Source organism: Perognathus longimembris, chromosome 2 (genome assembly GCF_023159225.1).
Source record: "Perognathus longimembris pacificus isolate PPM17 chromosome 2, ASM2315922v1, whole genome shotgun sequence".
Classification (NCBI taxonomy): Eukaryota; Metazoa; Chordata; class Mammalia; order Rodentia; family Heteromyidae; genus Perognathus; species Perognathus longimembris.
This window is the reverse complement of record NC_063162.1, coordinates 98,357,533-98,372,064: the sequence shown is the minus strand read 5'-3', so window position 1 is coordinate 98,372,064 and position 14,532 is coordinate 98,357,533. Positions and strand designations below refer to the sequence as shown.

Genomic DNA, 14,532 nt, shown 5'->3' with positions numbered 1-14,532 from the left:
TAGAAAAATGTCTATATGATTTGAAATGACAGGGATCATATCTTGATCGTTGTAAGCCAATAGCTAGCAGAGAATCTGCCTTATAAGTGAATTTTAATAACTATTTCCTAAATGAAAGGATCAATGTCAAAATTGAATGGAACAAAGTCAAATCCTTATTTTCAATTGCTTATTCTGTCAACTCTACTTTCTTCAGAAACAATCATACAGTCCTTTATATCTGAGTTCCATATCCATGGAGTCAATCAATCATGGATGAAAACCATTTTAAAGCACATGTAATGAGCATGTATACGTATTTTTTTCTGGTCACAGTTTCCTACACAAAAAATTGTCACAATTATTTGTATACTGATTATGGTTTAATGGTATTAAAAGTAATATTGAGACAATTTAAAGTATAAAGGAGAATGTATGTAGGTGATATTTGGATACTACACAATTTTATATACAGAATTTGAACAGCCACCATATTTTTATATTCATAACAGACCATAGAATCAATCCCCCATGGATGCTGAGGGTGCCTGAACAACACTCCCACCCAACCCATACATATCCATGTAATACCCACCAACAGCTACTTTCTTGACCTGTAGTAAGGGCCAAGGGCAATGCATTATAATTTCATTTCATTTTCAAAAAGTAAAAACACAATAAAGCAAATACATAAGAACCTTTATTAAATATCTCTTTTGAATTTAAAATATTCTGCAATTTAATTTTTAAAATCTGGCAAGAAAAATAAAAACAAAAAGGCATTACCATACCGGAGTAATGAAGTGCTCTAATTAACTCAAGTAAGAAGCGTAGGATTTCACGGATTTTAATGTCCTACCCCTTACTACCCTTCTCCCAGCATTACCATCTTAACAGTTTATTTATATAGTGCCAGAAATTGCCTGAAGGAAAATATATAAACATTAAATGAGATGCAAATTTGACATCTGCCAGTTCTATCTCACAGAATTTTATCTTCTCCATCTTGGCTGAATTTGAGATTTTTTTCTTCAGGTATGAATTCATTCTTTACTAAATACTAAATACATTTTTTAAATAAAAGAATAAACAAAGCAGTAAAAAAGTTGCATTTCAATATTGGAAAATGCCAGTATTGTGTGTAACCCTCAATGTAAATGGTTTTTAAGTCTAAAAACAGAAATAATTACATCTGTGGCCTTCTTCATGCCACCTGCTCAGAGGGGTAATGAATATGTCTTAGTGATTATATACCAAGCAAGAAAGTACCATAAGACAATGCTCCTAATTACTAAATGAGACAAAAAATTAGAAAAGAATATTAAATAGAAGTCATCACTTGACCTTTAAATGTAAGAGAATGACTAACAATTTTGTCAGATCCTTTTGTCAGATCCTTGAAACGAATTTTAAGAGGTATGGAAGAAAGTTCATAATCTAAGAGGTATTAAGTAACGAATTTTTTTTAAAAAAACAATGAGTCATTCACTAAGTTCATTCTTGTCATCTTGGTATCAAGCAAAAGATATTAAGAAACTGCATATTCAAGACCATTTCAGTAGAGTGAACTTATTTTTCCCTAGATGATTAGCAATCTATTTGTAAGTTTTCTTTCATCATTATGAAAAGAAACATTGCAATTTCATTTTCATACAGCACTGAATCCAGAAAATTAAGCCAACACTACCTTTGGTCAGTAGGGATTTATACTCTAATAATGTACACATGATGTAATTTTGGATAATATATCTAAAAACTATAATCAACAAATATCAATCTATTTATTTATGTCTTATTTCTGAACTATTCAAAGTCAGTTGGTGCGTGACATGGATTCAGACATGGATTCAGTTACTTATATAATGCCTTAATTTAGGAAAGTAGTACAAAGTAATTTAAAAGTGAGAGACAAGATAGAGCAAATGTAAAGATAGGAAGTGATGAAGAGATAGTAGAATAATGTAAAATTTTCTGTCAATGAAGCTACTGGTAATTGCTAAAAACAACCAAAAAAAAGCTCATGGGCTGGGGATATGGCCTAGTGGCAAGAGTGCTTGCCTTGTATACATGAGGCCCTGGGTTCAATTCCCCAGCACCACATATACAGAAAACGGCCAGAAGTGGCGCTGTGGCTCAAGTGGCAGAGTGCTAGCTTGAGCAAAAAGAAGCCAGGGACAGTGTTCAGGCCCTGAGTCCAAGCCCCAGGACTGGCCAAAAAAAAAAAAAAGCTCATAAATTTTATTCTCCATTTTCAGATACTAATATCACAATGTCCATTAAGAAAAACAATATTTCCTTCTAATATCTTTCTTATGACCTTTCTGATTTGGATTTTGACTATCTCTCTGTACTCTTCACCTAGGATCATTAAAAGAAGCAGAGAACAGAAGTGTTAGTGCCAGAATGATACCAAGAAAGAAAGACCATTTCTGGCTTTGAGGTAGAGGAAAGCCATGAATCAAGGATTCAGGTAGATCCTAGATGCTAGATAAGGCAAAGAAATTAATTATATCCTAGAGCTTGCAGAGGAAAGCAGGCCTTGATATTCTGAGTATAGCCCAGGGAAAAACTCTGTAGGTTTGTGATCTAAGAATTGTAAGAAAATATTTATTTATTTATTTATTTTATTTATTTATTTATTTATTTATTTGCCAGTCCTGGGGCTTGGACTCAGGGCCTGAGCACTGTCCCTGGCTTCTTTTTGCTCAAGGCTAGCACTCTGCCACTTGAGCCACAGCGCCACTTCTGGCCATTTTCTATATATGTGGTACTGGGGAATCGAACCCAGGGCCTCATGTATATTAGGCAGGCACTCTTGCCACTAGGCCATATCCCCAGCCCCTATTTATTGTTTTAAGCCACTAAGTTTATGGTAACTTGTTACCATAGCAATGAGAAACAGAGCCCAATTGGTGGGACTGGAGTGGGGGATCTGCTACACAAGATAGGAGTACAAAATGAAACAACAAAACATGCTAAAAAAAAGAATAATGATAATAGAAAGGTCAATACAATAAAAATAAAAAGAAGTATTCACTAGAGAATGAAACAAAATATTTAATATAAAGTGATTTGAAAATAAAGTTAGTCTAAAAATTCAACAAGATATTTTTTCTTTTTTCTTGTTTGTTCATTTATCTATGTTTCAGAGAATAAGGGAGGCACAGAAATAGAGGGGCAAATGGCAAACTAATGTAGGAATGGAACTCACTAGACACTGTGGAAAACAAAGAATAGAGCTAGGGAACAACTAGAGAAAAACTAGAACAGAGCAAGGGAAGGGGTGACATGGACCAAAATCAAATGTACTCTTTACCTGACTTATGTAACTGTAACTCCTCTGTACATGACCTTTGTAATATCAATAAAAAATTGAAAATAAATTAGCAAGGTGAAATAAGTACATAAAATAATGCATTAAATTAAGCAGAGATTTAAGAATACCACATATTGGGCTGGAAGTATGGCCTAGTGGCAAGAGTGCTTGCCTCCTACACATGAAGCTCTCGGTTCAATTCCCCAGCACCACATATATGGAAAACGGCCAGAGGGGGTGCTGTGGCTCAAGTGGCAGAGTGCTAGCTTTGAGCAAGAAGAGGCCAGGGACAGTGCTTAGGCCTTGAGTCCAAGGCCCAGGACTGGCCAAAAAAAAAAAAAAAAAAGAATACCACATATGGATTTAAAAAGAACCAACTAGAAGTATGGAAATTTTTATTGAAATTAAAATCTAATATATTAAATAACTTTTTGAGTTAAAACTTATCATAACAGAAGAGAGAATGGTTGATTTTCAAATAGCATTAAGGATATGTCCTTAATATCAGAATTTGTCTGTGATGGTTCATTTAAGTATCAATTGAACTGGTCTAAGGGATGCCCAGCCAGCAGGTGAAGCTTTGCTTTTGGGTGTCCCTGGGGACTTTGAGGGGGGGATGGTGCATTGGCATGTGAGTTGGTGGACTGTGTCAGAATGATCCTCACTCAAAGGGGACAGAAACCATCCAGATGGCTGGGGGCCAAAACAAAATAAACAGGCAATAAAAATGAGACATTCTTTCTCTCTTCCAGAGTAGCATAAACTGCTCCTCTCTCTTGAATACTTCAATCTCCAATTCTTGGGCTATGAGATTCTGGGAATCACAACCAGCAGGCTTCTGAGGTTCCCAGGCTTTTGGTTTCAGATTGGGTATTATATCATCAGTAATTTCAGATTTGGACTGAGTCCCATTACTAGCATTCTCAGATACTCAATTTACAGATGGCCTGAGCATCCACACATCACAAAAGTTAGTTTCCATATCCTCTCTCATGCATCTATAGCTATGCCTATAATGTGGTTTTGTCTCTGTGGAGAACCCTAAATGATATGGAATCTCACAAAGAAAATTTTTTAAGAAGCAGTTGAAGAAGGTGAAGGAGACATTGAGAAACTTAAATATGTATCCAATAGTAGATACATACCAAATTACCAGAAGTGAAGAAAGACATGTGGGAAAGTATAATTGAGAGTCAAATATAGGAGAAGATTGAAGTACATCATGGTAAAGAAAACACATAATTGAAAACATAAAAAAGTCATCTACAAAGGGAGACAATTAATCTGGCAATGTATTTCTCAATGGATTATGGAAGTATATAATTAAACGTTTTCTTCAAAATGTGAAGCACATAGAATTTTATAGAAGTTAAAAGTCAAAAGTGGTGCTCGCTTTGGCGAGCACATGTACTAAAATTCGAATGATACAGAGAAGATTAGCTTGGCCCCTACACAAGGATGACACTCAAATTCGTGAAGTGTTCCATATTTTTATCAAACTTCAGAGCTTCTGTACGAAAAGGACATAGCTTGTAAAATAAATAGAAAGCCCAGAGATTAGGAAAAGATCTTCACCAGCCATACAACATACAAAGACCTCATATCTAAAAATATATGTAGAACTCAAACAATTAAATTCCCCCAAAACAAATCCTCAAAGAACCAACAGCCCTCTCAACAAAGGGCCAAAGACCTAAAAAGAGACTTATCTAAAGAGGAAATGAGAATGGACAAGAGACACATGAAGAAGTGCTCAACATCACTGGCCATAAAAGAAATGCAAATCAAAACAACATTGAGATTCCACCTCATCCCAGTAAGAATATCCATTATCAAGAAAACTAATAATAACAGATGCTGGAGGGGATGTGGCCAAAAGGGAACTGTGGTGGGAGTGTAAACTTGTTCAACCATTCTGGAAAGCAGTTTGAGGTTTCACCAGAAAGATAAACATAGAGCTTCCCTATGGCCCAGTAGCCCCACTGTGGGGGAACTACCCAAAAGATTACAACCAAGACCACACCAAAGCTACCAGAACAATTATGTTCATTGCAGCACAATTTGTCATTGCTAAAATATGGAACAAACCCAAATGCCCCTTAGTAGATGAGTGGATCACTATGTGGTACAATATGTGGTACATATTCACAATGGAATTCTATGCCTCTATCAGAAAGAATGATATTGTAAGGGAATGGAAGGACTTGGAAAAAAATCATGCTAAGTGAAGTGAAGGCGCAAAGAAACATAGACTCTATGTTTTCCCTCATAAGGAATATTTAGTACATGTCTAGGATAATCCTAGCAGAAGATCACAATATTTATATACATATGAACACATAAGATGTTGCTAAGCAAAATGAACTCCAAGTTATGGACACAAGTGGTTTATCATTGTTGTTATTTTCAATGTACCATGTGAAATTATGCCTTTTTCTTTCATCTTTCTTCCCCATGGTTTTACCCCTGGTGTCACTGTAACTGATTTTGGTACCCTGGATATTGTATATAGGTGTATTGGAACTAGAAAGGGAAAGGGAATATCAAAATGGAGAGAAAAAGGATAAAATACAAATGAAGGCAGCAGCAATACTTACAAAACTATATGCTGTAAACCAACTGTACAACTCATGGGGGAAGGAGGGTTATGGGGATGGGAGAAGGTGGGGGGAAAATGAGGAAGGAGGTAACAAATTGGATAACATATGTACATACTGCCCTACATTTGAAACTGTAACCCCTGTGTACATCACTTTGACAATAAATAAATAATTTTTTAAAGTCAAAAGTGAACTAAATAGAAGATAAATATAATTCAGTCAGATTCACTGTAAAACAACTACATTTAATCTTCAGGGCCACTTATTTGCATAGATTCATATAATACTAGGAATTCATGAAGGCTATATTGCACCAGAGGGGAGAGCACACCTGTGAGACATTTCTAGTACATTGCCTAAACAGACATAGAATAAAGAAACAGAAATATTCAAGGCTTCAATAATTATTGTATTGCTTCTCCCTATTCTAGAAAAACATACACCTTTATACCATTTCATTCTCTGGAGGAATGTATTAGATGTAGCAACTGTAACTTGTTTGTGTTTTCACTTCAGCCAAAAGTTAAGTGAAACTAGAAAAGGATTTGGGATAAGTATAATACTAAATGCAGAAGTAGTAAAATATTTTGAAAAACTTACCTGATTATACAATGAAAGTAAGTAGATTTTTGTATGAAAAATGTCTTAATCCTAGCTGATACTAGCATAGATCATTGAGGTATATGAAGGACAAAGGAGGTAGTGAAAGTGATAAACCACTGGCCTGAAAAGCCTTGGTTAATAATTTCTATAGCAAATGGTCTGAGTATAAACTGTGCTCCAATGCGCTTGCCTACAATCCTAGACTACTCAGGAGCATAAGATCTGAGAATCACCGTTTGAAGCCAGCCTGGGTAGAAAAATGTGTAAGACTCTTTTCTCTAACCAGCAAAGGCTAGAAGAGAAGGTATAGCTGAAGCAGTGAGGACCAGCCACAAGCTAAAAAAAAAAAAAGGCTGAGCCAGAGCTAGAAGCCCTTACAAACCCCAGTACCAGAAACAGCAAAACAACAACGAAAGTCTGACACAGTTTAGATTGGATAGCTAGAAAATGGAACTTTTTATAATCTAGAAGTAATGAAGCTCTGTTTCCTTTACAAATGAGATTCTCGATACCAGGCTCACAGAGGATTGACCACAGGCAGCTAAGCAGCAGAGTTCACCATCCACTACCAGGAGAGGTTGTAAATTTCTTCACAGAGCAAAACACATGTCCCCTTGGTACCTCTTCTGCCAAAGATGGTAACAGTTGAATAGTATGGTAGTGCATCACCAGAACCTCCTCAGAGGATGGACTGGAATACACAAAAATATATAAAAGAGATGTTCACAGAACAAGTCATATGGTAGCAAAAATTTTAAAGTCTTTGTCATTGAATGGAAAAGACAATGGACTATAAAGAAGGAAAGTTAGATTTCCCACCCCAACATTCTTTAATATATGCTACAATATTTGTGTGTTTGGCTATCTTATTGAGTCAATGAAATGACTGTAAAACATGTGAAATGGAAGTCATAAACCGAAGTGAGCCTGACTCTTCAGAAAAGAAACTGTGTATGAACCAACATATTAACATCCAATAATATGCTACCAGTGTTGAGATTCTATGTTAAGATTCTCAGTGCATTGTTGAAGAGTTTAGGCAAGAGAAAGGATACAAGAGAGTTATATAGTGCATTGATGAAGACAAGAAAGAAACCCACAGAATCCAATTTCAAGAGAGGAACAGCAAGAGAACAAGTGTTCACAGATACTTTGAACCACCCAATCGCATTTATCATAATAAATTGGTATAGTTAGTCAGTTGCTTGAGGCCAGAAATTATGACTTATGCATAAATTGCATTCCCAAAATACACCACAATGTAGGGTAGATAGAAATTTACAATGACACATATTAGCAATACATTTCTTGGACATTTCTTGCAGCTCTCTAAGAGACTACAATATTCAGGCTAGTTTTGGAAGCACTTCTCTAATTCTACTGAAACTTTCTAGTCATCTCATTGCTGAATCTCTCTTCAGGATAGCAAAGCAGAGTAATTGCTGACAACACTATATCTATTTATAGATGATTCCTGAACTAATCCCAGGGAGAATCTAACCTCTCTAATGTATGTAGCCACAAGTCAGTGGCATTTCAAAAAGTGACACATAAAGTCTAGTAAGAGAGACTGACAGTGAATACAAAGTTTTTGTCAAATGAATTTACAGGGAAATACCCACTCTCATTTTCTAGGGTTTATATTGAAATACAATGATTTACCATACTCTTTGTAATCAAGCCAATGTTTAGTTACAATGCTGAGCAAATTGAGTAAAAAAAAATCCATTTAGAAACTATTTAATAAAATAAGTGACCAATTTTACCCAAAGCCTCCATTGTTAAGAACAATACAAATGTGAGCTTTTCTGCTACAGTGGCTGACATCTTGGCTGCAAAGTAGCATCATTGAATAATGGTGCCTGAGACCCCTCACAAAGATATCCAATTAGACTGACATAAAATTGGATTTAAACACAGGATTATTTGGGTTTTAAAAAGTTCCCCACTTTATTTTAGTGTACTAATTTTTCAAAACTGTTTATACACTGAAATTATCTTTGGGATCCTTTTAGAAATCCTAAACCCAAGCTTCATATCCAGTCAAATCTCTTGCTCCAGGAGCACAGCCCAGGCATTTCTTAAAGCTCCATGAGGGATTCCAAGAGAGGATTGTGGTCAAAGGTATGAGTCTCATGCTTTCCCTCAGCCAAATGTCTGAAAGATTATTTGAAGAGTGTGTGTTGGGGGGTGGGGGGTGGGAGATATAAAGAGGATAATTTGGAGAGGAAACTCCATTCACAAATTTGAAATTTATTTTATTCTATGAGTGCTATTGAAATAAGATGGTTGTTCTCCAACAGCTTCCTTTCAAGGAATGAAGTACATAACAGGCATTCAATTAATACTTGTTGAATAATGCTTAGACTACTCCTCTACAAAACTCTCACAAACTCCTTTTAACTCTACAGAAACTAATACTCCTAAGAAGAAAGAATCTTACCACCAAATTCCCTACATGTCAAGCCATAACTCAAACTCTTCTGAAACTTTCGGGAAACAGTGTTAACTTTGAGAAGCTCAGTTCTCAAAGGTAAAATTTGGATAATAAGCCTCCTTGAGTGGTTATAAAAACTGAGGCAAGTGAGTGTGAAGTATCTGACTGATATTCAAAAGAACAGTGTGTGTCAGCTCACTCTCTCCACCCTCTTTGTATTGATATGTTCTTTAGGCAACTAATGTTATGTCGTCTTCTCTCACGTGCAAACCTTTTTCCTGCTTTTCCTGGCAGACTGTCAATCTTTTTAAAAGCAATCTTAACAGATATGTGAATTATCTACTATGTGTAGATCCACTCTATATTTTAGTAGCTTACATCTCAGTTTTATGGTGACTCAGTACTGGATTTAATTGCTAACTGCTGGAGCCAACCTAGAAAATAAATTCCTTTAGGTTGTGCTCCATTGTGTGCCTAATACATATGGTATCTTTTCAAAAGTATTTTTACATTCCAAAACATATCTGTGGTGCCCAAAGAATAAGTGTAAAATAAATCATAATAAGGCCAGTTGAAAAGCACCAGACACACTCCCAGGTTTGTTGTTGTTTATTTGGTTTTTGTCACTAGGCTCTCGGCTGAAAAACATGAGAAAGCTTATTACAGGGAAGAAATTAACAAATGAGTAAGTGACTTAAGAATTACTGGGAAGCCTATAACCTTATGAACACATAAGATGATGCTAAGTGAAATGAACTCCATGTTATGGAAATGATTGTTATATCACAGTTGTAACTACTTTCAACGTCCCATGTGTATCTGTAGCTTCTATTATTGATGATGTTCTTGTATCACCTTCTTGTGGTTGTACCTACACTATCTCTGTAATCTTATCTGAGTATATTGGAAACCGTGTATACTGGTATTAGAAATAGGAAATTGAAAGGGAATACCAAAATTGAGAGACACAGGGTAAAAAAAGAAAAACAACTACAAAAGCAATTTGTGCAAAACTGTTGGGTGTAAGTGAACGGAACACCTCATGGGGGGAAAGGGAAAGGGGGAGGAGGGAAGGGGGATATGAAGGATGAGGTAACAAACAGTACAAGTAATGTATCCGATGCCTAACGTATGAAACTGTAAGCTCTCTGTACATCAGTTTGATAATAAAAATTTGAAAAAAAAAGAATTACTGGGAAGCAAGAGTAAAAGGAACATTGAACATCCTCTAAATGGAGGTTATGGCAGATATATATATATATATATTTTTAATTTTGAAGTAATTTTCTGCATCTCCACTCGAGGCTAATATGCTATGACTTAGCTCAATATTGTTAACATTTTGCTAAAATTATGCTTTGTTTTCCTCTTATGTAAAAAAGTTGTTTTGTTTTTGAAGTGGCTGAATGTTATCCCTGGAGAGCCTGGGAAAGTCTCCAGGGAACAGAGTAAAAGCATCTAGTGAATAGAACACCGGACAAAGAAAGCTGAGTTGCCTGGTCTTGCTTCTGAGCTTTCTGAAGAGCCACATCCATCTTTATTATCATTAGACATTCCTAAAGTGTTTGGGAGCCCTTTGATAAGATATTCTTTATAAATAAGACTGCTTATATTGGTAGGAAAATCCTTAGAGGCTGAATATACCAAAAGCTTTCATCCTTGAAATTCTCCTGGGGGAAATATTTGAGAAATGTCTACCTTTTGAGACAGAAGTTGGCTAAAACAAGTGTAGTAGATTCACTCCAGTTGTAGCAGAAGCACTGTAAAACACTTCAGAGTATTTACATATTGACATGCATATTTGGAACCTCTTAGGTTCTACCCCTTTAAGAAGAGCCATGACTTATTGTACCATAAATGGCTAGTTTTTTTGAAAAACAAATAAACCTATTGGTATCGTTGGCAATATCGATAGCCTGCAAAGAGATGGCCTCATGTGGCTTTCCCTTCTGAAAACGTACTTCTCCACTCGAGGGCCTAAATTAATAAGCAGCTTCTAGGTCTGGACATTTACCAGTTCTTTCTGCACCTGCCAGGCATTTGCTTTCTCAGAACTACCCCAGTTCAGCACCATAAGATTATCTTGATCCATTAGAGGACAAGTAAGAAAATGAAGCCAAACAGAACTCCAAAAAACACACCATGGGCCAGAAATTCTATTCATTACCAAATGTGACAAATAGCCCTTTACATAAATAAGTGTATTTCAATTGAGTCAATTCCACAAGAGAAAACTATAGTCCACGAGAGAACTATATCAGATGACAGAAGAATGAAATGCTTAATTGCAAAACAAATTAATGATTCTGTATTTTAATGCAAATTGCTCAAGGCCTTTATGTTAAGTAGGTAGGGTAATCCAGAAAAACCAATTCATTTTTGCAGAAAAATTAGATTTATATGAATCATTACTAAGAGAAAAATCAAGGAAGTGGTAATTTGCAATAAAATGGGGAAAAATGGGTCAGTAGGGAAAGCAGTAAATCAGTACATAGAAATCTGTAAAACAACCGTCTTCTTGCAAAAGCATATTTTAGACTATTTAAAATAATTCTATTTGATATATTTGATATATTTTAATATGTATGAATTTAAAAAATTTATCTATACATCAAAAACTCCCATGCTTTAGAAGCAGGTTTTTGAATCATTCCGTTGTTTGACTTTTTGAATGTCCTTTTCTCCTTTTCAGCTATTTTTTAACCATGATAAGAGCGTCTCATCTTGACAACATTTAAAAATACTTCATTTCAAAGCAACTATCAAAGGGACATCCACTGGCACATATGCTTGGCATCAGATCACACCAAATGGCCCAATTAAACCACTTACACTCTTTGCAAGATACAATTTAAATGTACCCAAGAAATGTCAACTGCTTTTTTTTTTTTTCATGAAAAATTATCTTCACCAGTGAGAACCGCCTTGGGAACTGAGCTCATAAGTCCCTGCAGAAACCCATCAGGTGCCTGCCATTTGTTTTAGGCATATACCAGGATGATAGTTACCTGTGAAGAGGAGGAGCTCAGCCATGTGCATGCAAGCAAGCGCCTTTTCCCTGGAGATGGTGAAGGTAGAGGACAACAGGACTGCCAGCACCTTTACCCACTGAACACTGGATTCCCCACACCCTGCTCTAAAATGAACCTCCAAAGGTCTTCCTCCATCTTTTGTGAGAAGTGTTCTCAATGTGACACATTTGAAAAACAAGAGAGTAAAGCATACAATGATTAGAAAATCCACAGGCCTCAGCTATCACTTCTCCACTAGAAAACCAAACCAAAACTAAAACACAATCATAGGAAACAAAAAGTTGAGCTATGTCAAAAATAACAAAGGAGGCACACTGACCCTTTTTCAAGACATGAACTCAACTTGGAACTTCAAACTCCTCTCAAACTGGGCTTCCCTACCATGGGCAAGAAGCCTACACTTTGGAAAAGTTGGAGCTCTCAGGCTGTGGTCAGGGTATTTCCTCTCTGGGAAGCTGTTTCTGTTGCTAAAATTCCTGTCAGGGATGCCCTCCTTCATTGTTCACTGATCCATAATACCTTTCTGATTGATGTGTGTGTGTAAGTGTGTGTGTGTGTGTGTGTGCACGTGTGCCATGCACACATGCCAATGCTGGGGTTGAACTCAGGGTCTGGGTGCTGCACCTTAGCTTTTCTGCTCACTCTACCACCTGAGCTCTACTTCCAGCTTTGCTGGTTAATCGGAGAAAGGACGCTCATGCACTTTGCTGTCACAGCTGGGTTTTAACTGAGATCCTCAGATCTCAGCCAACTTAGGTGCTGGGCTTGGCTGCTGGTTTTGATGAGTGCCTGCTTTGGGAAACTACTCTCCTTCCTTCTTAGACTGGTCCCTTGGACCACAGTTCTTTGTCATTTCATGTGAGCATAATTACTGCTCATGGTTAGGAATGTACAAAATGCCTAACTAAATACAGTTCTTTAGGATTCAAAACACAGGGGAAAGCATAATGAGGGAAATGAAAGAAGGGAGAAGAATGACTTGTAATCCTACAAACATCAGCCTAGCTAGTAGATATACATATACATGAGCTCATCTTCCTATAATTGTGGAATATAATAGGGTAAATTTTACTGGCTATTACTCACTAAAACCAAAACGACATTTTTTTCTGTATACCTGGCAATATTGTACTTAGGCTAGTGCTTCTAAACCTGGCACATCTAATAAAGCTAATGGCATTTAATTATTGCAAGTACTTTATATAAGAAATATTTTATCAAAGGTTAATTTTGTATTTAAAGATGCATTTCAGAGTTAGCTGTAATACATCTCTGAGTTATACTCATGTCTGTTTAGTGTGGTATAGCATCTTATAGACTTCATAGAATTAATGAAAATCTACTAAAAGATTACCAAATAACACTAATGTAGGCTTTATCACCTAGTACATATTCAATTATGTAAAACACCACACTAGTAGCATTCTATCAGCCACATAAAGCTGGACAATGGCATTGCTAACTTTGCTCAATGATATCCTTTTCCTGTTTATGAGGTCTGCAATCAAGATGAAGTCTGAGACATAAAAGCCAAGGAAAAGGAAATCTTGATGGTAACACACTATATTTACTAAGAAAGATATTCATAACGTCAAGTCCCTCTAAAGGTACTCAAATATCAGCATCAGCATCCCCAACAGCTATATATTTCAGATATTTTATTTTATTTTTATCTTTATTGCAATGGTGAACAGGGGAGTTACCGTTACATAAGTAATGTAACACGTACACTTGTTTTTAAACTCTGTTACCCCATTCCTCATTTTAAATGTTTGAGGTGAAGTCCTTTCAAAATAAGACCAGAACTGAAAATCTACTTACCAAGTTTACAATATTAAGCTCGATTTCACTTTAAGATTTAATTACCTTGAAGTCTTTCATTTTTCCTTTCAAAGATAAATTCCTAAAATTTAAGTAGCAGTCTTTTAAAAATTTTTTTTGAGTTCATGAAGGTCACAGCACTTTGGCTTTCAGTGATGACTAATTTTCAAATGCTCTCTCATGAATCACACTCCCCCTTCTGTGCACTTTCCAGCCCTGCTTCATAAATGTGATCCGTTGGCAGGGATGGTGCTTTCACCCTACTGCAGGCTGCAGCCTTCCCTGACCTACACACAGACATCCGCCGCTCCCCTTCCTGCACAGCACCGGATGCTTTACATGCTTTAGGCTCATCTTTTTCAGAGAACAGAAAATGATACTTAAGTGACTTGAAAAATAATAGCCTTTGCATTATAATTCTCATTCTTTAGAGGCTAACACCAAAACAAATCTGTTTTGCTAGTTTCACAGAACAGAAATATAAGAATTATTGGAGTAATACAAGACATTGCTGTTATCTCTTGGTAAGCCACCGTGCACACTTCTTTTAAAGAAGGTTTGACAATATATACCATTCATGGGAAGCTGCAAACCTATTAATTAACTGGAACTGAATAAGTGATAACCCTGGTTAAAAAACAACTATTTGTGAAATAATATCCACCAGTGGTATTAAAGTGAATTAATGAATCTTTTATGATCACAGATATTAGGATGATTGTAAGTCAAAATTCTAACTAGAAG

The 14,532-nt window shown here is 36.1% G+C and overlaps 1 protein-coding gene and 1 non-coding gene across 3 annotated transcripts in view; one reads left to right on the top strand and one right to left on the bottom strand.

The window, feature by feature from the left end:
• The window catches only part of Immp2l (inner mitochondrial membrane peptidase subunit 2), an 859,776-nt gene that overhangs the window by 359,495 nt on the left and 485,749 nt on the right, over nt 1-14,532 (bottom strand). The window lies entirely within an intron of this gene.
• On the top strand, nt 4,681-4,788 carry LOC125347379. The gene has a single exon (XR_007210167.1). It is a non-coding gene; the product is annotated as a U6 spliceosomal RNA (small nuclear RNA).